General features: G+C 45.7%; 1 protein-coding gene across 1 annotated transcript in view; it reads right to left on the minus strand.

Annotated features, from left to right (window-relative positions):
• Positions 1-24920, minus strand: part of FARP1 (FERM, ARH/RhoGEF and pleckstrin domain protein 1) — a 373615-nt gene extending 348695 nt beyond the window's left edge. Inside the window, exon 1 of the mRNA XM_053665353.1 lies at positions 24411-24920. The gene's annotated coding sequence lies outside the window, so the exon portion shown is untranslated. The remainder of the gene's footprint in view (positions 1-24410) is intronic.
• Between the last annotated feature and the right edge of the window lie 318 nt (positions 24921-25238).

Raw genomic sequence — 25238 nt, forward strand, 5'->3', positions numbered from 1 at the left:
AAAGCACTGATGTTTCTCAAAAAAAGTTTCTTTAACATCAACATAATGTGCCAAATTACAGTACAATTGTAAGTTTTTTTTAAGATAAATAACAAGCTCAAAAGTGGACTCAAAAGTAGAATTTTAAATTAAACTAAACATCATAGTATCTGGAGATGAATGATAACATTAAAGGAATATTCATATCATTCACTTTCGACAATCCTAAGTGCTGAGCACCTTGACCAACCAGGATGGCTCTGTTTCAGAGACAGAGACTTCCCCCCTCACATAAATACACATTCAATGACAGAGGAGGAAGCTATAACAACAGTAATAAAGAGTGCTATATAATTTATAAAACAATTAAGACTATGAGCTTGTTTCACATTAAACTAAAATCTAAGTTCTCTAACAGATTAGTAATGTCTCCACTGGATTCACACCAGCAGGTAAAAATAAAAATGCATAGAAAGTCAAGGCCACAGATGTGGCACTATGTTGTAGTTAAGAGATTCAATTAAAAACAATCAAGAGACTTTGACTTCAGCACAAACCAACCAACAGCAAGACTTTCTTATTCTTTTGGTCTCAATCTAAAATGCTCTTTCCGACATTCTGAAAACAAAAGTCCGTGAAATACTGCCCAGTAAGTATCAGGTAAATAGAGTCCAGATATCCAACCAGCCTCTTTAAGGTTTAAACAAATGGCATTTCCTCACAAGAGACCACAGTAGCTAGAAAATCAACAAACATTAATGAAGGCAAATACTCCTATGTTAATTTCCTGATCCTTTCTTTTCCTCCTCTCCCTGACAATCTTAAATGCTATTAGGTATACTGATCACTAAACGACAATTTATATGAGTTGATGCCAACAGCCCTACTCACAGAATCAAGCAATCTAGTGATTTACTCAGAGTTCAGGTAAAGAGGCAAACAGTATTAGAAAAGGCCATGCCAGGTTAAATTCATAGGTAATGATGTAAAATATCACAGTTGCCAAACAAGTAATTTTTTTCCTCTAAACAGAGTATTTGTTTTTTAACATCTTAAAGCTCCTGCTTTGCATGGTATCTCAGACATTATAGAATAGTTAAACAATCTTTAAAGTTACTAGAGCCTAAGCAGGCCTGTACCTGATGAGGATTAAATAAAGCCCAGAAGCTAAATAACAGATATGCTTATCTCTGGCCAGTGTGGATCAGTTGGTTGGAGCATTGTCCTGTAAACCAAAAGGTCATGAGTTCAATTCCTGATAGGGCACATGCCTGTGTGTGGTCCAGACCTGGTTGGGCACTTAGGAAAGGGAAGTGCTTGATATTTATGTCCTTGGGGGAAGGAAGGAAGGAAGGAAGGAAGGAAGGAAGGAAGGAAGGAAGGAAGGAAGGGAGGGAGGGAGGGAGGGAGGGAGGGAGGGAGGGAGGGAGGGAGGGAGGGAGGGAGGGAGGGAAGGAAGGATACTTATTCTAAAGTAGATGAACTGGTAAGTGATCTAAGGGATTGGGTATATAAATTTATACATGTATAAATTTAGATTTAGATCAACTTATGGCTGTAATTTCAAGGATTTTACAAACTCTAGGAGCCAAAAAGCTGGTGAGAAAGTCAGCTCAGGTATGAGAAGTTCAAGATAATTTTACCAAGCCCCCAAAACGGGTCTCATTTTCCTTCATTCGGCAAAGATTTTGTGACCACCAATGGGCCATATGGCCTGTGCTAGGCCAAAGTTACACAGAAATAAACCAGCGTCTACAGGTACACAATGGCATGAGGCTTTTTTTCAGCACACATCACAGAAGAGTCAGACATGTTCCCACTTCTCCCCTGCCTCCTACCTTGGAAATACTGCATCACTTTGCAGCCCAAACTGGCAAGCATGCCCCCAGGAGTTTTAATTGCAGGCATCATCAGAATTAGGTGTTTCCCTTAACACTCAAGATTGTTCTGGAAACACTCCTGCTACAGTTCTATTTTCTAACTTATGAGGAAGGCTAAACAATTCTAATAGAAAATGGATCTGAAACCTCATCCTCCAAACACCACTGAGAAAAAAATCCAGTGATAAAACAAAAATACAGGGGGGAGGGAGGAATTTTAAGAGCCTCCAAAACTTTCTAAGCCCATTTTGGAAAATCTACACATGATAATCATTCACAAAGTAAGTCATCTTGAAGTGGGAAGCTTTGGAAGACCTTTGTTCACCCAAATCTCAAGCGCCCTGAGAAAGCGATAAGGCCATCTGGGAAAAGCAAACAGCAGGATAGTCACAAGGACTGGGGCTAGCACCCCCGCAGACAGAACTAATTTTCACATTTGGCCTTTGTACTCTGCTTCTGCCCCACAGATAGAACTAATTACTGCATTCTGCTTCTGTATCCTGCTTTGCTACGTAGACAGGAAGACCCCGTAGGCTATATAAACCCCAAGAATCCTTTGTTCGGGGCTCAGAATTTGGAGACTAACTCCTCTGGGCCCTTGCACGTTAATAAACCTCGTACTCCAGAATCCCTCAGTGTCTGGTTGCTTCATTTTCCTGTAACATTTGATTCCCTGACCGGGAAGTGACCTTACACAAATTCGGGCCAACTTGTCACCAACCGGATAAGCGGGGAGGCAGCCAGAGGTCCAACTGGGGAAGCGGGGTGCACGTGCCCTGAGATTTCTCAGACCCTGTCCGGTTGGGGTTACGGCTGCCAGCCCGCACTCCAGGCGGGGAAACAAGGGTTTCGGGCTATGACCTGACAGAAGGCGCCAAATCAGTAAGTGCCCCGGGGACCAGACCCAAAACCAGGGAGAGACTGATCACCTCTCAAACCAAGAATTAGGTCGGTTGGAGTCCAACCAAACTCAGCCCAGGAGGCCCTCACCCGGGGAGGGATTGTTTAAACTCGGAGTGCTTGAGAACAAAAGTGTGAGTGACTGTGTTTGTGGCTTCACGGGCTGGTCCTAGGGAGCAAGAGTGGGTCCCAACCTGTGGTTCCTGTGTCAAGTCATATGGCATAACGGTTGGCAGCTAACCCCGAATTCTGCTGGGGCAACCTTAGCCAAGACCGACTTAGTCCCGCGAGGGAGCAGGCCAGGCAGACGAGCGAACGGACCCCACCCTTTGTGTGTCCGCGTCGTGTGGGAGGCTTCGAAATGGGAGGAAAGCCGTCTACCATCTTGGATTGCATGCTGCAGAATTTTAGTAAATTCAGGGGACAAGACCCATCTCTAAACGCTGACCAGCTAGAAACATTCTGTACCTCAGAATTGCCGACCTTTGGAGTCCGCTGGCCCCCAGAGGGAACTTTGAACCTCTCCACAATTAGGGCAGTCCCTGTCATAGTCACAGGGAAGCCAGGACACCCAGATCAGTTCTCCCATATAGATAGGTGGCAGGAATTAGCGCAGGACATGCCCCAGTGGCTGAGCTAGTGCACAGGGGTGCGGGGTCGATCGCAAGGCGCTAACAACCGCGAGGCGCTAACAAAAGGGGGCAGACGAGATCTCCGATCTAGCTGCTCCCAATCCCGCGGCGGCGGCTCATCCGCCATCTGAGTAGCCCGGCAAAGCCTCTGATACACCAAGACCCCTCCCAGGAGGATGAATTAGTTGTCCTGCAGCCGCCCCCCTTATCAGGCACCACCTGCACCTCCGACGGCACCGCCAGCTGAACCCCTGACACCACTCCAGTCAGTCTCCCCGCAGCAGCCTCAGGAGCTAGAGGCGGTCCGTTACCCTGCGCTGCCTCAGCCCCGACCAGACTCACCACCAATGGCAGCTCACTTAAGAAGCCACCACCAAGGTCCATTCCAGATGCCCCTCATGGAAGTCCAGGCAGCACCCCGCATAAATGATGATGGGATGGTCCAACCGGGTCTAGTCACGAACTATTATTAACCTTTCAGTACGACTGACCTGCTGAACTGGAAACACCATACGCCACCCTTTTCAGAGAAACCACAAGCAATGATAGAGTTAGCAGACTCCATCTTCCAAACCCACCAGCCAAGATGGTTTGACTGCCGCCAGCTTATCCTCACCTTATTCAACACCAAGAAGAGGAGAAAGATACTCCTAGAGGCCCGGCGATTCCTGGAGGCGCATGCCCAGGCCGGGACCCTAGACCCCTTAGACTACACCCGGACAGCTGCACCTGAACAGCAGCCAGCCTGGGACCCAAACACCGAACAAGGTCAGGGGGCCCTTGACCTCTATCGCCACTCCCTCCTCCAGGGAGTTAGCGTGGCAGCCCGAAGGCAGACTAATATGACCAAGGTAGCCACAATACTCCAGAGGGCAGATGAGTGCCCCGGGGATTTCCTTGAAAGGCTAATGGAAGCCTATTGAGTATATATATACCCCCTTCGACCCCGAGGCTGCAGAAAATCAGTGTATGGTAGCCATGACGTTTGTCTCGCAGTCCGCTCCAGACATCAGGAGAAAATTACAAAAGTTGGAAGGATTTGCTGGCATGAACCTGAACCAGTTGATGGCAGTAGCCAATAAAGTCTTTGAAAACCAGGAGGAGGCAGCAGCCACTGCTCGGTTACAGAACCAAAAGGTGCAGGCTGCCCTACTAGCCGCAGCCTTAAGTGGGCTGCCTCAAACCCAAAAAGGCCCCACTAGAAAAAAAGGCCATTTCAAGGCAGAGAAAGATCAGTGTATCTACTGCAAAGAGAGGGGACATTGGGAGCGCAACTGCCCAGCCCGGAAGAAGCGGGAGGGACAATCTTCTGACTAGGCAGGGACCACGATCCTGGTCATGGGGCACCGGCCCCCAACGTTTTGGCCTTGGCAGGATTCGGTCAAGACCAGGGCCGACCGGGCTCCATCACTCTTGGCCCACAAGAGCCCATGGTCAGAATGCAAGTAGGGGGCCAGGACATTGACTTTATGGTAGACACTGGGGCAGAACACTCAGTTGTCACCCAGCCGGTAGCCCCCCCCCCCACCGGAAGGGAGGTACTAGTGCAGGGAGCGAAGGGGCTCTCAGCTAGCCCTCAGAGGTTCTGCCAGGCCCGCAAGGTGGAACTAGGAGGCCACCAGATCACCCACGAGTTCTTATAACTACCAGACTGCCCACTCCCGCTGCTAGGCCGGGACATCCTGACCAAACTAGCAGCGCACGTGACTTTCCCGCCCAGGGGGAGCCACGTTAGACCTTCCAATTCCACGGACAATCACACTAGTACTGACGAGGGAGGAGAAACACTGACTCCACCAGCACCTAGAGGCGGCACTGCGGGATGCCCTATGGGAAGCCTATCCCAGTGTATGGGCAGAGAATAATCCACCAGGACTAGCTCGAGGCAGAGAGCCGGTGCTAGTAGAGCTAGTGCCTGGAGCCACCCCACGGAGCTTGAAGCAGTACCCAATCCCCCGAGACGCGTGGCTAGGGATCGCGCCCATAATCAATAAGCATATACAAACAGGGATCTTAATCCCTTGCCAATCTCCGTGGAACAACCCGCTGCTCCTGGTAAGGAAACTGGATGGGACAGGGTACCAGCTGGTCCAGGACTTAAGGGCAGTCAGTCAGGCCACAGTAACTTTGCACCCAGTTGTCTCGAACCCGTACACCTTGCTTGGTCAGATACCAAACACCACTACTCATTTTACCTGCTAGATTTAAAGGATGCATTTTCTGCATCCCGTTGTCTCCACAGTCGCAGGCTATCTTTGCCTTTGAGTGGGAAGACCCAATATCAGGTGAAAAGACTCAATTAACGTGGACACGACTGCCACAAGGGTTTAAGAACTCACCCACCATTTTCAGTGAGGCCCTGGTGCGCGACTTGCAGCCATTCAGAGACAAGTACCCAGAGGTCACCCTCCTCCAGTATGTAGATGACCTCCTACTGGCAGAGCAAGGAGAAGATAACTGTCGAGCCCATACGGCGGCTCTTCTACAACTATTGCAAGAGCAAGGATACCGGGTGTCTAAGAAAAAGGCACAGCTCTGTCAGGAGACGGTCAAATACCTAGGGTTCCAGATAAGTCAGGGGCAGCGGAAGCTAGGCACAGAGAGGAAAGCAGTCATAAGACAAACGGCGGCCCCATCAAACCGCCAACAACTCAGAGAGTTCTTAGGGGCCACCGGGTTCTGTCGCCTATGGATTCCAGGGTATGCCCAGTTGGCTAGGCCCCTCTATCAGGCGGTCAAGGGCCCAGACACAGAGCCCTTTCAGTGGACTGGGGACCAGGCGGAGGCCTTCCAACAGATCAAAGACTGCTTGACCAGTGCACCTGCCTTGGGGCTCCCTGACCCAGAGAGGCCTTTCTGGCTCTACCTCCACAAGAAGGACAAAATTGCTTTGGGAGTACTGACCCAAGACTACGGCCCCTGGAAGTGACCAGCAGCCTACCTCTCCAGGCAGCTGAATAACGTAGCAGCTGGGTGGCCGCCATGTTTGAGAGCGGTCGCCACCACCGCCGCCATCCTGCTGAAAGAGGCCGACAAATTGACCTTTGGGCAAGAGACATTCCTCTATCTGCCCCATGCCATGCATAGTCTCCTAGAGGGGGCTGGACATAAGTACCTCTCCAACCCTCAGTTGGCCCAATACCAAGGGCTACTTCAGGGCAACCCCCGTGTAAACCTGAAGACAGTACGATCAGTCGACCCAGCCACGTACTTGCCTGCTGAGGAGGGGGCCCCAGATCACCACTGCATAGATGTCACAGATCAGGTATACGCCAGTCGGCCAGATCTAAAGGATCAGCCGCTCCCTTCGAGTGACTGGACATTATACACAGACGGGAGCAGTTACCTGACAGAAACCGGGGATCTTCGCGCCAGATATGCTGTGACCACCCAAGACACAATAGTTAAGGTAAAAGCCCTGCCAGCAGGGTGGTTGGCGCAGAGAGCTGAGCTGTTTGCCCTCATTAGAGCACTAGAGCTGAGCAAAGGGGAAAAGGTCAACATCTACACTGACTCAAAATACGCCTATGCCACTTTACACTTCCATGGAGCCATCTATAAGGAAAGAGGACTGCTAACCTCAGAAGAAAAAGAGATAAAGAACAAATAAGAAATACTGACACTACTAGAAGCTGTCAACGCACCACTCCAGGTAGCAGTCATACACTGCAGAGGACATTAAAGGGGAAACAGTAAAGAAATAAAAGGAAACCACTTGGCGGACCAAGCAGCTAAAGAAGCAGCGCGCCTGCCCCCAGAGGCCCCGACCACCATAGGACTGCTGCTAGGGATCATTCCAGCCAAGGAAGATTATAGCCCAGAACACAAATGGGCCATGTGAGTATGGGCTCGGGAAACCCCTGAAGGGCTTTGGAAACTCCAAGATGGGCACATCTACATACCCCAAAGCCAAGGAAGGAACCTGGTCCAAAACCGTCACCAGCTAACTCACCTCGGGAGGACAAAGCTGAACCAGCTATTAGGAAAGTACCTGTACAACCCAACTCTTGATGCCCTTTGCTCCTCAGTCGCCTCGCGGTGCCAGACGTGTGCCCAACACAATGCTAAAGTAGCAAAGGCAGTCCCACCCGGGATCCAGTACACGGGAAGTCAGCCCGTAGTGGACCTTCAGATAGATTTCACGGAACTCAAGCCCAGCCACGGTTACAAGTACCTCCTAGTCCTCATCTGCACATTTTCAAGGTAGGTAGAGGCCTTCCCCACCCGGACAGAGAAGGCACACAAAGTAGCCCGGGTACTACTGCAGGAGATCATACCTCACCATCGACTACCCTACAGCCTCCAAAGCAACAACGGCCAGCTTTCACTGCCAAAGTAATCCAGCTATTAACTAAGAGTCTGAACCTCAAATGGAACCTCCATGCCGCCTATGGACCCCAAAGTTCAGGAAAAGTTGAAAGAATGAACAGGACCCCGAAAGAGACTCTAGGGAAGCTCTGCCAAGAAACCCACCTGCCATGGCCAGACCTGCTACCCCTTGCCCTCTTTAGAGTTAGATGCACACCTAACCTGGCAGGGTACACACCTTTCGAGATCCTTTACGGAAGAGCCACCCCTCTAACACAGCTGCCCCGCACAACAGATCTAGCCACGTTAGGAGAAACCAGACAAACTGTTTACTTAACAGCGTTAGGCCAAGAGCTAGGTAGAATTAGGCAAGCTCACCTTGAGCTAGAAATAGTCCAGACGGGGCCAGCCCACTCTTTCCGGCCGGGACAGTACGTATGGGTAAAAGACTGGAAAAGGGAATCCCTCCAACCCAGGTGGGTTGGGCCCTACCTAATTCTGTTAACTACCCCCACTGCTTTAAAAGTTGCAGGTATAACTCCTTGGATCCACCACACACGAGCCAAGGCTGCAGCACCCCCCAAGGAAACCGCTGAGAGGAGACCATCAGAGCCAGACTGAGTACCTGCCCTGAGGCTCCAGAAAACCCCCCAGGAGGGGAGAACAGAATGGACCATTGTTCCTGGGAATATCACGCCATCACCAGGACCTTCACTGTCTTCAGGGGACTTGGACTCTGGTACACCGCTCCAGGAGACTGGTCATCAGGGGAGCAAATCATCCTAGAACTCCTTTACCTTGGACTAGTGTGTACTTTTCAAGTTCTTAGTTGTTTTATATAGAATCATGACCCCCATAGTTCTTGCTCTGACTGTCCTAACTTTCCCACTCGTCCTCACCACAGGGCAATATAAGGAGACAATAGTAGTACAAGAATGTAGAAAACAAGGGACTCGGACTAAAGTAACCACTACGGCTACCTTAGACTGCAAGGGATTGTGTAAGGGAAAAGCTAAAACAGCCGTTAAAGTGAGTGCCCTCGAATGTCTAAATGACTGGTTTTGGGACACAGACCCATTTGTTTGCTTCCAAGAAGATCAGGTCAAAGATAGTTGCAATTGGTGGCCAGAGACATATGCAGGATGTGCTTATCAAGACTGCAGAGTCCACACTAATGATGGAAGAAGGTACCCTAGACAAAGCAGAAGACCCAAAATGGGAAAAGGGAGTTAAAGGGAAAGTTTATGTAAATATGCTCCATTCTGGACAAGTAGATGTTATATATAGTCTTCAAAAGAAGAGAATTATATTTAGGATTACATCATCTAAAAACTGTTCAGGAAACAATAGAGAATAATGAACCAGCAGTTAACGACCCAGGGACCCCCTTCTCCTGGATCACTCTAATCCAGGAGGGAGCAGCTCTCCTCAATTTAAGTAGCCCTGAGAACTTCTCAGACTATTTCCTCTGTGCTTCCCTCAGTAAACCCCCTCTGATAGCAGTCGAAGTAAACGCCACCCCCTCTCAGACAACAAGATCCAGCCCAGGCTGGCACACCGGACCAGTCAAGGCGCCCCTATATAAGAACCAGGGAGAAGAGTCCTACCTCAACAGCTCGGACTGGTGCAAGGGAAAGAAGACCACTACCCTCTGCCCACCAAATGGACTATTTTTCTGGGCCAACCAGACCTTAATACCAAAAATTAATTGCTCAGGTACTCAGGTATACATCTTAGTAGCCCTAGCCCCTCAGCTCCTTGCTTATCCCCCAGGGGAATTAGAAGCTAAGTATATCAACTCTACCTTGCGTAAACGAGCTGTATTGCTCCCAGTTTTAGTAGGCCTAAGTTTTGCAGCTTCCGTTGCTAGTATCAGCATAGGAGGAGCTGGCCTGGCCACTAGTCTGCAATCCCAAAACGCCATATGCCAGGAACTCCACGAGGCTTTATCCTCAGTAGCCACCTCCATGGCCTCGCTCCAAGGCCAGATCCTCTCCCTAACTAGAGTAGCAAAGCAGAACCTCCGAGCTCTGGACCTCCTCACTGCAGACAAAGGAGGCACCTGCATATTCCTAGGGGAAGAATGCTGTTATTTTGTTAATGAAAGCGGCCTAGTTGAAGAAAACATCCAGGACATAAATGAATTAAAAATTAGACTCAGGCCAGGCTCAGGGAATGGGCCCATGTCTTGGTGGCAGGATACTTTACTCTCCTTTCCTGCCCCCATCCTAGGCCCAGTAATAGTGCTCATACTTATAACTACTGTAGGGCCCTGGGCCATCAGAACAGTAGTCAGCCAGCTAGAAAGTACATTAGTAAGGAAGACTGCCAGCCGCATACTAATGCTTCAACAATAATACGAGCAAAGGACCCCTCTCCTGGGTGCAGAGACAGAAGACAGGGGGGAATGAAGTGAGAAGCTTTGGAAGACCTTTGTTCACCCAAATCCCAAGTGCCCTGAGAGAGCGATAAGGCCATCTAGGAAAAGCAAACAGCAGGATAGTCACAAGGACTGGGGCTAGCACCCCCGCAGATAGAACTAATTTTCACATTTGGCCTTTATACTCTGCTTCTGCCCCGCAGATAGAACTAATTACTGCATTCTGCTTCTGTATCCCGCTTTGCTACGTAGACAGGAAGACCCCGTAGGCTATATAACCCCCAAGAATCCTTTGTTCGGGGCTCAGAATTTGGAGACTAACTCCTCTGGGCCCTTGCACGTTAATAAACCTCGTACTCCAGAATCCCTCAGTGTCTGGTTGCTTCATTTTCCTGTAACAATCTGGAGACCAACTCCTCCCCTTGGTGAGCTTAGTGGCATTCCTCTGAGGAAAGGTCAACAGGAAATGACCTCATAAAAACTTGGACCTTAATCATATTAAGGATAACTGAAGCAATATTAATGAGGGGAAAATCACGAAACATATGTACACTATATTACTAATTGGGAAAAAATAAACATTGTAAAAAAAATCTAGAAGTTTAAAATGCCAGATGCTGACAATGGAGGAAGGCAGAATGTCTACAGACACTGTTCCCAAATGGAACTTTCCACTCCAAAGTGGAACTTTCCACTCCATTTTGCTGTGAACCCAAAACCGCTTTAAAAAATAAAGTCTATTTGTTTTAATTAAGGGAGAAAAAAACTATATAAGGTGAATCTGAAGAAAGCAATGTCTGTGTGTGTGTGTGTTTTGCCAGACTACTTGTCTTCGTTTTCATAATTTCTATGATGACCCTGTTATCTTGGGAATTTAAATAGAGACACACACACAAAACAAGGTCACTCTTAAATGTTTTATTTATAAAAAACATTCTGTTAAACACAGCCAATTCCCACACAAAATATATTAGGCTAGACTTGTGATCTATTTAGGACAAGCAGAACACTCAAGCAATTCTTGTAAGCAGTGCAGGGGAAAGGCACAGCCAGCATCATCCTGCACCAGGTTGGCCCATGCTGCAGCCCTATGCTATGCTGCACTGGCCCCTGTCGTCAGGTAATGACCAATAACACCTACCTGCCAGAGGGCTGACATTAGCATCCAGGGAAAGCCTACTTTCACCACAGCTCCTTTATTATGTGGCTTTAATTCAAAAACAAATCCTTCCTGCTCCTGCCCACTACAAAGCCTTAGCACTGAGCTGTTGTACAAAATCCTCAGCTTTCTAGCTATGGTGAGTATAACAGGTTTTCATTGGACATAAGTCTCAGTTTTTCAAAGCCAAACTGCTTTGAGTAACCTATGGTACTATTAGCATAAGCAGCTAGATATTAATAAGGAAAGAAGCAAAGGAAATCAGACATTATTAAGCATAATCAACTGAGGAGCATAAACTTGTTCCACGAGAAAATTACAGCTTCACCTACTCCCCAGAGGATCAGAGCACTGCCCTGCAAAGCGGATTAACAACCCTCCCCCACACAGATAGGATGGACCACCTTTTCAATTTCCCCACCACTCGCCCATAACACTGGGAGGGGAAATAAGCACATGTGCAGTACAAGTCAAAATGGCATAGGGAGAGGTGCTTGACCATACAGGCCTGGTTAGTCTAACCTGGAAAGGGATCAATTAGGTGGGAGATAGACCCAACAGATAGATGCCCTCAGCAGCCTGGGAAGCTTGGGAAGATGATTGGTTTTTCTGAAAAAATGCCTGGTCCTTTCCAAGCTCAAAATAATATAACCCAGCTTAACAAAGAAGTGCTGCTCTCTCCCTCTCTCTCACTCCCTCTCTTTCCCTCCATCTCTCTCTCTCTCTCTCTGCTCCTCCCCCTTCTCTCCATAGCAACCATGTGGGTCTAGCAGCCACGAGGACTCCCAACACAGGCTCCAAGTGAGACCCTGGGTATAGCAGAACAGCTCAGAATACTACTAAGCTACCAGGATGAGGACTGAGACCACCTACCAGCCACCTGGACTCCAAAGGACTAAGCTTTAATATGAAACAGAAACTCTGGATACTAGCATTTGTTTTGGCCTTAATGAAGACAAAATTGGACTTTTTCCATGGCAGGATGAACTGAGATGGGACACAATGGAAGCCTTCTACTTCCACCAGAATAAATCTTGCCACACAACAATCTCCCAAGTATGGGTCCGTGAAATGCTTTTCTCACTATCCCCCGAAAGACCCCCACTTCCAACAGCAACAGTACCAATAACTGTGTCTATCAGGGGCAGAGAAGTATATTTTAAGGTGAAGTCAAGATAACAGAATTACAATGCTAAAAACACTGACAAAATCCTCTATTAGCTGATTAAACCACCATCCTGTTGACTCCAGAACTGCTTGCTACTGGGACTAAGAAGCAGGTAAGGCCCTTGCCTTAGTTGCAAAATTTAAGGGGGCACCAAAACACTCTGTAATTAAGACTATCTTTTTAGAATATTTTCAACATCAAAAGTAAAAAGCTTCACAATGAACAAAGTAACGCAATTTTTAAATAAAGACAGGATCTGACCCTGAATGCAGGAACCATTTCACCAAATCCTAATTTCAGTATGATAAGATCTGTCCTGGCAGAAGATCCCAACTAAGCACAGAGAAGAGTGTGGACTCTAGGAAAACCTGATTTCACTTATTTAGCTGCTTGACTTGGTCATGGTACCCACTAATTTAAGTTTCAGTTTCCTCTTCTTTAAAATGGATGTAATACTGTAGGAGGGTGCAGCCAGGGGGCCCCAAAAGAAGGATTTGTAATGGGGTCCAGAACTCAGGGTGTCCAAGAAATATTAAAAATATGGGATGTCCTCACCCCCACAAATCTGAGCTGGGGGATAGGATACATGGAGCAGGGCAATTGAGTTGTTTTGCATAGCAACAGTTTCACAGATAACCTCTAGAATGGTCATTTAACCTATCTAGAACCTTTAACTGGTTTCATAGATATGTTAAATAGCTGTGGCCATGCTTTGAGCCAGTGAGAAGGGAGTGACTTCCACTCAAGATGTAACTAGGAGGCAATTCCCCAGCCCATTACAGCACCTGTTCCAGAGCTTGGAGATTACTGGCTCCATGCCCTGGGGCCATGCCTGCAGAGACTCACTATGGCAGCCCAGTAAAGCTGGGAGGATATGGGAGTCCTGGCAAGTGTAGACCATTGTGGGAGGAGTCGGAAATGGGACTGCAGAGGAAGATTGGCCCTGGGGATTTAAATGTAGACATGATAGCCAATGAAGAGAGAATTACACATTTTTGGCCAGAATGGGGACTGGCGCAGCCATGTGAGACAGAATCACCATGTAGCTTTAGCAGAGGGAACCACACGCTTTTGGCCAGAATGGGGAGACCCCCCCTCTCCCCGAAGCCATGAGAAGAATCATCATGCAGCTTTAGCAGAGAACCACCACGCAGCTTTCTATTTCTTTTCCTAAGATATGGTACCTTGGACTGGGCAAAGGGGGAAAGGACTGTGTGTTATGGGTGTTTTAAGGGACTTTGGGATTTTGATGAAGACATTAAGTCATTACTCTTAAGTCTGTACAACTTGAATAAATAATTCCTTTCCTTTTCACCAATCTCTAACATGGAGAGCTATAATTCTCTGGTGAAGGAAAAGGCGAACCTAGTACAGGGGGACCCCAGGAGAAGGGGGGTCAACTAGATAACACTGTGGGACCCCCTTCCCTGATGGCCAATCTGGGAAAACCATAGGAGACTACATGTGCAATAGCTTTACAACTACTTGTCACAGTAAAAGCCTGCCAAAATTAGCCAGGAAGGATCCGCCCTATAAGAATAGAGTCCCTCCAGCCCATGAGGTCAGTCTCTGCTTGGAGTTGGCCTGCTCCCATGTTCTCTGCTATAAACTCTGGGTGTTCCGTTCAAATCTTTGTCCCGATCACCAAGATCCTGGTTACCTGTGCCCACCTGTGACAATACCTTCCTCCTTAAATAAAATAAAAATATATGCAAAGTCCAGGTTCACTGTCTAGCACAGTACCTACTAGGAAACTGGCAATCCAAACAGCATCACACTTGGTATCCGAATTCCAAGGGGAAGCTAGAATGTGTGTTCTATGTGCTAGTTGCCCTTCTAATTCACACAGTACACTTTCAAGCAATTTTCATGGGATGATTTTGATTGGTTATTGGGTTTTCCCTACTATCACCCTGAAGACAGATTTTCCTTTTTGTCTCTTTAGTTTTTAGAACTGATGGTCATTCCCAGTGATACAGGGTGCAGCAAAGAGGGGGGCCCCAAAAAGGGATTTGGAATGGGGTCCAGAAATCAAGGTATCTAGGAAATATTGCAGAGACATATAAGATGTCCTCACCCCTTCCCCCACAGGTGTGAGTTGGGGGAAGGGACACATGGCGTAGAAACATGCAGAGCTGTTTTGCATAGCAACAGCTTTGCAGCTAACCTCTGACATGGTCATTTAACATATCTATAACCTTCAACTAGTTTCACAGATATGTTAAATAGCTGTGGCCATGCTTTAAGCCAGGGGGATGGAAGAGACTTCCACCCAAGATGTAACTGGGAGGCAGCTCCCCCTGGTTACAGTGCCTGCATGTGAGCTTGGAGAAGACTGGCTCCATGCCATGGGGCCATACCTGCCCAGACTTATGATGGCAGCCCAGTAGAGCTGGAAGAATACAGGAATGCTGGCAGTTATAACTGATTGTAGGAGGAGTCGGAAATGGGTGTACAGAGGAAGACTGGCTCGGGGATTTAAACCCAGACACGGCAGCCATTAGGAGAGACAGCCACGTGCTTTTGGCAGAGTGCAGACCCCCCTCGTGGCTGTACCAGGAAAAGAGATCTATGTAGTTTGACCAGAGTGCAGACCCCCACAGCTCTGGTGAAGGAAAGAAGAGACTTTGCCTGGAAAGTGGGTACAAGGAACTCTTGCCAGTAGACCATGAGAAGGTGCCACATGACTTTGGATTAATTAGAGATCCTGCCTGGACGGCGACACCGGATGGTGGCAGAAGCCTGGATCCCAGAGGTTCACTTCTTTTCCTGAATTACGGGTACCCTGAATTAGGACAGGGGAAGAAGGAAGCGCTATGGACCTCTGTGGTTATTCTAAAGGACCTTGATATTTTAACGGGGGCATTAGGTCACTACTTTAAGTCTGTATAGCATTAAATAAACATTTCTCTTCCTTTTCACAAATCTCTGGCATTGAGAAATGTCTTTCCTATTGGCGAAAGACAGTCAAGCCCAGTAGGGGGTCCTGACAGTATTAGTATATCGTTCTTTGGGGGAGCCCCTCTGTTGTTCTGTAACACCAGCACAGAATAATGCCAGGGGAAGAGAGTAAGAGGGTTCTGGAAAACTAGGATGATGCCTACTCTGGTTAGCTCCTTAAGATGAACAAGCAGGTGATGCTCAAATAGCATAGCATGACTAGAAGACAAAAACAATCTCTTCGAGTCTCAGAATTTTCTGACCAACTTCAACGTATGGAATCATTGCCCACAGTTCTTACTAATTTACCTAAGAAATCTGGGAAAATAAACTGTTTCTCCATCCTGTTCCCCAGCAATAGGCACCGAGTCTTATTGTCAACTTTAGACCTGATAACACTGACTCTGATTTATTTACACTACCTGGGAATTACTGCTCTCAAATGGTACCTAGAGTCTGAGTTCAGACTTATAAATCATTCTACCTCCTAAACAAAAGCAACACACTGATGTGGACCACTGGCCTCAGGCAAACCTGAACTTCCAAATCACAAATAAATTATTTTGATAGCCATCTCCCTTAGAAAACCACATCTCACCCAAGTGTGATGAAGATCTATATTCCTTGTTATGTGCTTTGGAAACACTAGAAAGAAGAAAATGGTCTTTGAGTAGATGGTTTCGATAATACAGAGGGAAAAGATTTGCAAAGCCCAAAGTATATATCATGTGACTATTTACATATGTAGACAGGATTGGCTTAATCTGCAGGAAAAAAACCTTAAAAGGTTTTCCTGTTCCTGAATCTCTAAAAAATAGTTTACTTTTATCATTTCAAATAACATGGCTGGCTAATGATAAAAGCCATAAAAATTTATTATAGGACATTTAGAAAACAAAGGGAAAAAATAAAAAGACACTCATATTAGTCCTATCCAAAGAAAATCACAGGTTAAAAAAAACTATTTGTGACATACATAAACATACAGCTTACACAGAATTTTAAACATATGTGCTCATCTTTTAAGTAGCAAAATGGAATAACAAAAGAAGAGGTAGGTGAACCCTAGACATAAGAGGTTCAACAAATAACATTAGAAGTAATCTCAGATCCTCATTATGCTGCAGAAGGCTGAGGGGAAACCACATTTTACAAAGAAATACAAAAAAATAATTTGTGACAAGGTGTACCTATAAAGAGAGTTAAGTTTCAACAAATATTTATCGAGAACCTACCTGCATTCAGGGAATTTTTGCCAATGCAGAGGTGCAAAATATTTTAGTAGAATATGCTCTCAATAAGTGGGGAAAGACTTCATGAGCTTCTTTCCTGGCTCTGCCAGTTATAAGCTGTGTTTGAAAATCAGTGAGGTTGGGGTGTTTAAATAACTTTTTACACATGAAGTAATTAGAACTCAGCCTGGGACTCAGAAGTACTCAATAAAAGTTAGTGCTCAAATGAATAAAATGGGTAGATGAGAGCGAAAACACATTGGTAGAAACCCAGAGGGTCCAGGTTAGCAGCAGAGATAGAAGTTAGCTTCAGGAGGGACTTCTGAAAGGAGGTGGGCAGAAACTGCGTGGATATCAAAGATGAGAACTGAAGAAAAAGCTCTTGCATTCCAGGCAGAGAAAACAAAAGAGGTAGAGATGAGAGGATGTGAGAGAGAAGGGCTCCTGCAATTTGCTTCAGGAACATCACACAGATCAGCATGAGGGTAGAGGAAAAGTAAAGGGAAAGGGTAAAACACAGGCCTGGAAAGAAAATAGAGCAAAGACTTTGGATTTCTTTCAGTCACCCTTCTTTTCAATTACAGCATTAACAGGCAGAACTGCATTATCCCACATTACAATCATTTCAAAAAGGAAAGCTTTTTAGATTATGCCAATAGGGCAAAGGTTGTTGATTTGTGTATTTTTAAAATTACTTTTATAAGTAAGCATTTTCTTTAAAAACAAAACCAAAAAAACTTACTTCCAGCCAGATGGAGGCATAGGTAGATATACTTTGCCTCTTCCCACAACCAAAAGAAGGAAAACAGCAAATTAAAAAACAAAAAATAACCCTTTCTAATGCCAAAAAATCAAATTGTATGAAAGACCAATTACCAAGGAGTTAAAGAACAAACATTCACCCTGTCTGATGTGGCTCACTGGGTTGAGCAGTAGCCTGCAAGAATGAAAGGTTGTGGATATAATTCCCAGTCAGGGCACATGCCTGGGTTGAGGGCCAGGTCCAGATGGGGGTGTACAGGAGGCAACTGATCAACGTGTGAACATCAACATTCCTCTTCCTCTCTTCCTCCCTCCTTTCCCTTTTCTCTAACAAATAAATAAAATTTTAAAAAAATAATAAAAGAAGAAACATTCATCCAGATCAGTAAGAGGGGTGGAGACAGGCAGCCTGGGTGGAAAGGACTTGCAGCAAGGCACTGGCTGGAGGACCAGAGCACACAAGGCAGTGGCTGGTTGAGTAGGTGGTCCCAACCTTTGTATGTGGATAAACCAGGAGGAACAACTGGGGAGCGAGACATACCACACAACCCAGAGTTCCAGTGTGGGGAAATAACGCCTCAAAACCTCTGACTGAAAAAAAGCCTGTGGGGCTTGAGGCACTAAGAGAAACTCCCAGCCTCACAGGAAAGTTTGTTGGAGAGAGTCACAGGAGCCTAGAATGTACACAAACCCACCCACCCGAGAATCAGCACCAAAAGGGCTCAATTTGCTTGTGGGTAATGGAGGAAGTGAATGAAAGCTGTCTAAGAGCCAAGCAAGAGGCATTGTTCCCTCTCAGACCCCTGTCCCACAGACAGGGCCACAACACAGCTAGGTGGGTTGCCCCACCCTGGTGAATACCTGAGACTCCAGTGCTTACAACATAACAGATTCCATGATACAAAAGAAATATGGCCCAAATGAAAGAACAGATCAAAGCTTCAGAAAAAAAAGAACTAGGCAATGAAAAGATAGCCAACCTATCAGATGCAGAGTACAAAATACTGGTAATCAGGATGCTCACAGAAATGGTTGAGTATGGTTGCAAAATGGAGGAAAAACTGAAAGCTATGAAAAGTGAAATAAATGAAAATGTACAGGGAACCAACAGTTAAAGGAAGGAAATCAGGACTCAAGTCAATGATTTGCAACAAAAAGAAGAAATAAACATCCAACTGGAACAGAATGAAGAAACAGGAATTCAAAAAAATGAGAGGCTTATGAACCACCGGTACATCTTTAAACATCCCAACATCCAAATCATAGGAGTGCCAGAAGGAGAAGAGGAAAAGCAAGAAATTGAAAACTTATTTGAACAACTAATGATGGAGAACATCCCCAATCTGGCAAAGGAAATAGACTTCCAGGAAGTCCAGGAAGCTCAGAGAGTCCCAAAGAAATTGGACCCAAGGAAGCACTCAACCAAAGCACATCATAATTACATTACCCAAGATTAAAGAGGAGAGAATCTTAAAAGCAGCAAGAGAAAAGGAGGTGGTTACCTGCAAAGGAGTTCCCATAAAACTGTCAGCTGATTTCTCAAAAGAAAACTTACAGGTAAGAAGGGGCTGAAAGGAAGTATTTGAAGTCATGAAAGGTAAGGACCTACATCCAAGATTGCTCTATCCATCAAAGCCATCATTTAGAATGGAAGGGTAGATGAAGTGCTTCCCAGATAACGTCCAGTTCAAAGAGTTCATCATCACCAAGCCCTTATTATATGAAACGTTAAAGGGACTTATCTAAGAAATTGAAGATCAAAAACTATGAACAATAAAGTAAAAACAAACTCATAACTATCAACAACTGAATCTAAAAAACAGAAACAATAACTAAGCAAACAACTAGAACAGGAACAAAACAATAGAAATGGAGATTACATAGCGGGTTACCAGTGGGGAGGGGGAGGGGAAGAGTGGGTGGTGGTACAGGGAATAAGAAACATAACTGGTAGGCATAAAATAGACAGCGGAGGTTAAGAATAGTAAGGGAAATGGAAAATCCAAAGAACTTATGTGTACAACCCATGGACATGAACTAAGGGTGGGGGGAATGCTGGAGGGTGGGAGGTGCAGAGTAGAAGGGGGATAAAGTAGAGAAAAAACTGGGACACTCGTAATAACATAATCAATAAAATATTCTTTAAAAAAGAACTGTACACCTAAAACCTATTTAATTTTATTAATCAATGTCACCCCAATAGAGTCAATTAAATTTTTTTAAAAATTTGAAAGACAGAAGACATAATAGATACTTAACAAATGAAGATACACAAATGGTTAATAAACACATGAAAAGCCATCATGAGTCATCAGGGAATATAAAATTGAACCATGAGACACCACTACACGCCCAGCAAGCAAAATGGCTAAAATGAATAACACTAACCATTTCAAGTGTTAGTGAGGATTACAGTAACTGGCTGGCTCATACATCACTGGTGGGAATGTAAAATGGCAAATGCTTTGGGAAAAAAAAACAATGGCAGTTTCTTATAAAGTTAAGTATACACTTATTATAAGACCCACTGATAAAAACAAAAATAGATCGCACAAAGACTTGTTCACAAATGTTCATAGCAGCTTTATTCATGATAGTCAAAACGGGAAACAACCAAAGTGGCCAAAGGTGAACAGATAATTAAACTGTAACATAATCCAGACACTGAAATACTACTGAACAACAGAAAGGAAATGAGAGGAAGGAGAGGCATGGAGTAAGAGAGGAGGAAGGAATAAAGTAAAAAAGAAAAAAGAAATTACAGCTAGACAGAATGAAACCACAGAGCACCTAAAAACAGCCAGGGAGAAAAGACAGGCTATTTACAAAAAAAAAAAAAAATTAACCTGACAGCCAATATGTGTGATACAGGAAAAACAATCCAGATTTGGATAGGTAATCTATTACAGGTAAAATCTATTACAGGTAATCTATTATTCAAGAACAGAGATATTTTAAAGGCATACAAAAACTGACATTACCATCAAGAAATGCTTACTAATGGAACATCTAAAAAATATCTCTCTGGGAGCAGGAAAATTATCACAGAATCAAGTTTCAACATATAAGTAGACATGGTGAGCACATTAAATCTATATAGACAAGAACTATATAAAACAAAGACGATTTGAGGGAGCCTAAAACATGAAAAGGATGTATAAAAGAACAGGCACTAAAAGGTCAATGGTGGATTTGTGTGGTAAGGATTTCAGGTAAGTTTTATTTTCTTCTTCATGCTTTTATTGTCTGATTTTTAAAATAAACCTGAATCTTTTTATAATATTACACAGCTTTAAAGGGTAGTTTAAATTTTTAGATTAGAATGAAACAGAATCAAAATCAAATATCAAATTTTAAAATTCCCAGAACAGCTACCTATCAGTACTAATATATCAGTGCTAATATCAAATTCTTATAAAAACCTTAAAGATTAATTTGAAAGGACATAAAAAACTAGGCTTATTTATTCACTCAATAAGTGCTCACTGAAGGTTTGCTATGTGCCAGGCACTACACTAGATCCTGAATTAATAGTTTGAGAACAAAAAATAAAAGTCATTATCATACCACATTTACAAATCTTCTTAAGATACCTGTATGGAAAACTAAAAGTCTACATGTAAAGTGAAGTAACTCTTTGCAAGGAATGTTACTGTAACAGATGTATAAAGGCAACAGTTAAAGGCAATCTAGTTTGATCTGTAGTTCTTTTGCTTGAAAATGCATGTAAAAATACGACAATTTTACACATGAAATTAATTCAGTACCAGTGATGTATTCTCATGTTAATTTAATTGCCAGTCTTACAATTTGTCTATGATTTCCATCCCACATTAAAATTAGAAAACTGCAGGCCATGGCTGTTGTGATTGCTAGATTGAGCATTGATCTGCAAACCTGAAGGGTGGCGATATGATTCCCGGTTAGGGCACATGCCTCTGTTGCAAGCCAGGTCCCCAGCTAAGAGTGTGTGAGAGGCAACTATATTTGACGGTCCCCTGGCTTATTTCACAAGCATCAAAAACTTAGAGCACATTTAATATGTATCAATCATTCACTTTTGCTCAAAGTACCCATTCTGCAAAGCACTTAACTGACTTAAACCAGGACAAAGGCAGCCTATAAAAGGCCAATTGCCCTACTTCATACTAAACATTTTCTGGGGGCTTCTTGATTAAAAACAAAGGTTGCATTTGGAATAAAAGGATTGGCAAAATCAGTATTTCAAGTAGCCTGAATGGAAACTATTGGGCTCTGATCATCATAGACATGTAGAAGTGGTTAACACAGTAACCTGGCAGAAACATAGGGTGCAGAGATTATGATGAAGTAAGGCCACAGCAGAAACTCTAACCACTAAAGAACAAGAAAAGAAATTGATCCACCACTTTCCAGGTTTGGTGAGCAGTCCTTTCTATGCAAAGCACAATAGAAGAGACAGACACAGGAACCTGAAAGCCCTCCACCTCTCCCCAGGCAGTGGTAACGAACACCTAGAATACCTACATACCCAAAGTAGAAAGAACTCAAGCAACTATATTTGGGGTTTATTATGTGCCCCTCTCTTACCTGTAGCATCTTCAATTAGGAGGGAAAGTGCATTCCTCAAAATACTAGGCAGTTCTCTGCAATAAGCAAGGCCAGTTACCAGGGGCTTGTTTCAATGCCTGGGACACCATGCAGTCAAAGCATTTAGCCAGGTACCTATGAATCCATAAAACTTCCCTCATCCACTGGAAAAGTCACAATGCCACCTTTCCTAAAGAGCATTCAGCAATCAAACACAAGGTTTTTTTTCTTTTGTCCAGTGTTCTCTACTTCCTTTAGAGCAGGAATGGGTTTTCTCTTTTGATTTTATTTATCACAAGTACCCTCCTCGTTCATATATGTATAAACATATATATATAATTTTCCAAATGAATTAAACTTTTCTATGTTCAATGAATGTTAGAGAAATAATTTCAATTTTTGAAAAGAAAACATTTCAATATTCTTATTTAATTCTTGTCTTTTTAAAAAGCCATTTTCTTGGAAAATTTCTTTCATGAGAAGCAAAACAAAAATGTTCACCTGTGTTCCTTATACTCTCACTTCTGAAATAACTGCCATAAACCAGAAGAAAATTTTCTAGGATTTTTAAATCTCCTTTTAGTATATTTGGCAATAGAAGAACATTAATATTCTTTTATGAACCAAGTAATTAAATCCATCTATAAATTACAGGATGAGACTATTACTATGAAAGGGGCATTATACTAATAACATTATACCTAACTCTAAAATTTCTGCAGGGACACAACTCCTACATGAAAAACCATACCCCAACTCACAAGGGGTGTGCTATAAAACCTGTGACCCTAAGGGATACAGCTACAACATAACCAAGTGTTTGAAGTTTCCCATCCACATAAAAGAAACAAGAGATTCTGGGAAGGGCTGGAAAGACATCACTATCTTCCCCAACACTTCACTCATCAAACCAACCACTGGCCAATAATGTGTCTATTTATCTTACCCAGAAGCAGATTTATTAGCCAGACATTCTAAAAACACAAACGTTTCATTCTGGTTGGAGTAACTCCAATACGGGTGCCTTGCTGCAGAACCATGCTGCAGGAATACAAAGTAAGCCATGTGGATGCTGAACCCACATATGAAGTGCATCATCATAAAATGTAATACCCAGAAAACCAACCCTCTGGAAAGGCTAAGGGTACCCTCCAGCAGGAAGGCTGTGGAATGAGAGGAGAAAGCCAAATACAGGACTCCACAAGGACCCACTTGATCTAAACAATGAGGACAAATTTTAATACCACTCACCGAAAGCTCTCAGGACTAAAAAGCCTGTTTAGACTGAATTTAAAAAAGCAAGACAATGCTGGAGGATGTCCTGAAATGGGCTTAGCAAGTCACCACTGACACCACATTAAACATAACCCAAAGCTACAACCAGGGTGAAGGCACTGCCTGAATAGAGGAGAAGATGGGGGGTGTATAAAAGCCATGGCTCAGGAGGAAAAGGAAACAGAAGAGGGCCAGGCTGAAACTAACAAGACATTAACAACAATAAAACGAAAGAGCCAGAGGCTAACATGGTACTCCAGAGGCTCAGAGAGACAAGCTGAGATGGATAAACTGTTCCAGATGAGACACAAGCTCTCCACACCTCAAGGAGCATGTAATACCATGGCCCTCGTTTTTTGTGAACCTCATTTCTCTTCTTATGGAGGAACGGTGCATAGAACCCAAGCCGCTGGGCTCTAACTGCCATAAACAAAAGCCAAACCCATTACGGTGAACTCCTTCTTCCCCCGCCCCCAAATAAAACACACACGTACACTGAAAGCTCTGGCCAGCTCACACAGCTAAAGTTTCCGGAACTTATATCGTAAAACCACAATCAGAAGTTGTTTTTGAAACGCTCACCACAAAAATCTGTGTCCTTTGCTTTAAAATAAGAAAAAAAAATGCTCTCCATAAAAGCAAGGGGTAAAGAGATACAAAATCTAACGTGAGCATTGGGTGTGTTCCTCTCTGTCACCCACCAGAGTCTTAGCGCCGCGCCTGGGCGACCTAGGGGCACCTGGCAGCACGATGGCACCCGCACCAGAGGCCACCTTCCAGGCCAGCGATCTGTTTTGGAGGCCGAGATTGCTGCCGGAGGTCCGGAAGCGGAGTCTGGCGCTGTCACGGCGCTCGGTGGGATAGGACGAAAAGGGAGGAAGGGCGCCCTGGGGTGGAAAAGGCGAGAGGGAGGCTCAGGCAGAGCCGGGCAGCCCCAGCTTGAGAAGGGGAGAAAGGCGCAAAGGGCAGCGCGAAGCCCAGAGGCTCCAAGCTTCTGCTAATGTTGCCAGGGCTGCTCCGGGCCCGGCGAGCGAATCTCCCGCCTTAGATGGAGAAACCGGGTTCCCCCTGCCCACCCCCGCGCCCCATCCCGCTTTCAGTAACGACCCTACAAGCCACTTTCCCACTTCCACCCGCACCCCAAATGGGTCAGCTCCGGGGGCCAGGGCTCCCACAAATTGCCGCCCGCCCGCCCCACAGCGGTCATTGTTCCCTGCGCCTCCTACCTCCAGGCACCCGCTGCTCCCTCCAACTCCCGGCCTACACGTTCAGCTGCTCCGGGCCCTCGGCTGCAAGGGGTGCGGCGGCTTTGAGCTGCGAGTGTAGCTGGAACGCTTGGCTATTAATACCCTCGGGCTGCGGCTGCGGCTGCGGCTGCGGCTGCGGCGCTACCGTGCAAGCTAAGTTGCCGGTGGCTAGCGTTGTCGATGCCATCAAAGGTGGCGTGGGGCGGAGGGAAGGGCGGAGCAGGCACGGTGGGTGGGGAGCGTGCTCAGGGTCGCCATCGCTGCCTCCATGACAGGCCCAGCACCCCGAGCGCGGGGAGGAGCGGCGCAAAGCTGACGACGGCCGCGTCCCCAACCCCAAGCCCTAGCCGAGCGCTTGCTACTCGGTGCCAACACGGGATTCGCCACCTCTGAAGCCTGCGAGAGGGAAGTGAAGCCGCTCGCGCCACTCCCCAGTGCCAGGACCCAGAGTCCAAGCAGTTACAGCAGCTGGGACAGCCGGAGAGCCACAGCCCCCCCCAGCGTTCAGGCCTTGGAGCTGAGCGATGGCGCGCCCCGCCCCTCTCCACCTAGGGTGTAGGTGAGCAATGGGGCAGCGCGTCCGGGGCGCCCCTCCGCGACCCGGATGAGCACACCTCAGATTTGTGTCTTACTTGGTCCAAAGGCTAGAGCCAGCCTGTACGCTCTTTGCCACCGAACCGAGCGCTGCAAGCGCTGGGCAGCGAGGGACTTAACCACGGAGGTGTAATTGCCTTTGGCCTCCTCACCGTACTGCCTGGGCGCAGCGTCCTCCACCCCGGAGGATCCCAAGACAATCCCCTCCCCACC

This window comes from Artibeus jamaicensis, unplaced genomic scaffold (assembly GCF_021234435.1).
Source record: "Artibeus jamaicensis isolate MK-2021 breed Jamaican fruit bat unplaced genomic scaffold, CSHL_Jam_final contig_410, whole genome shotgun sequence".
Classification (NCBI taxonomy): domain Eukaryota; kingdom Metazoa; phylum Chordata; class Mammalia; order Chiroptera; family Phyllostomidae; genus Artibeus; species Artibeus jamaicensis.